The sequence below is a fragment of the Nannospalax galili genome, unplaced genomic scaffold (assembly GCF_000622305.1).
Source record: "Nannospalax galili isolate Female #2095 unplaced genomic scaffold, S.galili_v1.0 scaffold59, whole genome shotgun sequence".
Lineage (NCBI taxonomy): Eukaryota > Metazoa > Chordata > Mammalia > Rodentia > Spalacidae > Nannospalax > Nannospalax galili.
Genome location: NW_008344412.1, coordinates 2,552,868 through 2,555,822, shown reverse-complemented (window position 1 = coordinate 2,555,822; position 2,955 = coordinate 2,552,868).

The following is a 2,955-nucleotide window of genomic DNA, read 5'->3' as shown; positions in this document are numbered from 1 at the left end:
CCCTCCCTCCCTGTATGTTCTTTTTTTTAAAATCTCTTTTGAGACAGTCTTGATGAAGCAGGCTAGAAAGACAGGGAAAATCATGGAACAGAAAGGAGCCCCTTACCCCAGGGGTCTAGTTAAAGCCTCTGGCTAGCTGAGAAGCAAGAATTTCAACACAATTAACACAAGTTTTTTCTGCCTTCTCAGATGAAAAACCTGCAATTTTTAGGAATTTCACCAGAAGCCCCTTATGCACACCTGGTGACTCCTGTTTTTATTTTATCAGATTATTATTCCAAGTCACCTCTGGAGCCATCCTATAATCTCACTTATCAAAAACAGGGAGAAAAGGGGGGGGGGGTAAGGTTTCTCAGTAACTTTTTGAGATGTAACTTGCAAAACAACAAAACAGTATATATAGTTAAAGCTAAGACACTTAACTGCTTTTCTCCCTTGAGGCAACCAAACTCACTTGGGTCTGTCTGACTCCCTGAGCATTTCTCTCTTAATCCCTGTGCTTAAAAATCTCTGTTAAAAAATGTCTTGGGGGCTGAAGAGATGGCTCGGTGTTTAAGAGCACTGGCTGCTCTTGCAGAGAACCCAGGTTTTGTTCCCAGCTACCACATGGCAGCTAAACCATTCATAACTCCAGTTCCAGGGGATCCGACGCCCTCTTCTGACCTCATGGGCATTGCACAACATAAGTGCACTTACATACATACAGGCAATACACTCATACAACATAAATAAAAATAAGTAGAATATATATTTAAAAAAATGTCTTAGCTGGGCGTAGTGGTTAATACTTGCAGTGCTACTACTGGCAAGAGAATCAAGAGTTCAATGCCAGCTTTGGCTACATGGCTTCATAATGAGTCCAAGAGCAATCTGGGCTATATAAGATCCAGTCAAAGAAGAAGAAAAAGAAGGAGGAGGAGGAGGAGGAGGAAGAGGAGCAGGAGGAGGAAGAGGAGAGGAGCTGGAGCAAGAGCAGGAAGAGGAGGAAAAATGATGGTAAAGTATTTTGGAGTAGAGGAAAATGCAGGAAGGAGAGAACCAGATACAATTGTGTTCATTCATGTCCATGGCATTTAATTTGATAAAAAGTTATAAAAATAATTCGATACAAGACCTGATGCTCTCTCATAGGAGGAGCAGGAGGAGGAAGAGGAGGAGGAGGAGGAGGGGGAGGAGGAGGAGGAGGGAAGAAAGAAAGAAAAGGAAGGAAGGAAGAAAGGGTAAAGGAAGGAAAAAAATCTATAGGGATCAGGGGAGATGGCCATTAAGAGCACTTATTTCTCTTCCAGAGGACCTGGGTTTGGGTCCCAGCTTTCACATGGCTGCTAACCTCTGTCTGTAACTCCAGTTCCAGGGGATCCCACTCCATCTTCCGACCTCTGCAGGCACCAGGCATGCATGTAGTGCACTTACATACATGTAGGCAAAACACCCATACACATAAAAAAATAATAAATAAAATCTAGAGAAAAGTCTTAATGAACTAGGGTTCTTATTTGAGAAAACTACACCCATGCATTTCAGTGTGCTTTTATTATTATTATTATTAATTATTATTATTTTTTATGTGTATGAGTGTATTGCCTGCATGTAAGTGTACCCACGTTCTGAAATGCCTGTGGAGGTCAGAAGACAGTATCTGTCCCCTAGAACTGTTCGATCTCCTAGAACTTGAGTTACATATGGCTGTTAGCCACCATGTGGGTGCTGGGAATTGAATCTGGGTCCTCTGCAAGAGCAGCCAGTGCTCTTAACCATTGAATCATCTCTCAAGACCCCTCAGTGTGCTTTTATTTTTTTCTTGAGAACTTTTCTCTCTCTCTCTCTCTCTCTCTTTGGTCTTTTTGAGACAGGGTCTCCCTGTAGCCTCAGGTGGCCTAGAGCTTGCTATATAGACTAGGCTGGCCTTGAACTCACAGAGATGTGTCTGCCTCTGCCTCCTGAGTGTTGGGATTAAAGGCGTGAGCCACCACACCGGCCTTTTCTCTATTTTCTATAAAACCCCAACTCTATGTCATACTGGCCAGTCCTGAAACACTTTTCTGTGTTGAATGTTGAAGCCACACATCCTGAGGTTGCCTGAGTTGAGGTCCCTAGAAGATTAAGGGAACTCTTCAGCTGTGCCTCTCTCCTCTAGCCACTGACATTACTCTGTAGTCCAGACCAGCCTTGAACTCGTGATCCTTTGTAATAGAGTACATTGCCTATAGCCAAGACACATTTTATTTTCTTCCTCTTCCTCCTCCTCCTCTCAGGATTTTGTTTTGTCTAGTGTGGTCTTGAGCTCCTGGTATCAGAATATCCTTTTGCCTTAGCCTCCCTATGAACTGAGACTACAGGCACAGACCACAAGTATATACCACTGTACCTGACTCACAAGTGCCATGTTACGAGTTACTGAAAGTCACTGGAGAAGAGCCCATTTCTAGCACAATCTTCTGAAGAAGGTTGTTGATGAATAGGTTTCTATAACTCATGTGAGGTCACTGAGTAAACACCATGGAAATAAACTCTTATTTTAAATTTGTGTTGTCACTTTTGGGCAGTGATTGTGAGTGTTGGGCTTCCTCTTGATTCCATGGACCAGTAGGAACTAGACATGACTGGACACTGATTTGTTGGATATGCTGAATGAGATAATACCTTTGTTGTTCTTGGTAACAACTTTTAATTTTGTTATAAATTTTCTAATTTTCCTAATAAAAACTTTAAAAAAGTTGTGTTAGGGCTAGCAAGATGGCTCAGCAAATAAAGATGCTTGTCACCTAGTCTGCTGACCTGAGCTTGATCCCTGGGACATGCGTGATCACGGAATTCAACAGATTCCTGAAAGTTGTCCTGTGACCTCCACCTACTCACCACGGCACCCACACACTTACACACACACACACACACACACACACACACACGTATACTGAAAAATAATAAATATATCTTTAAAAAAAGTAAAATGCC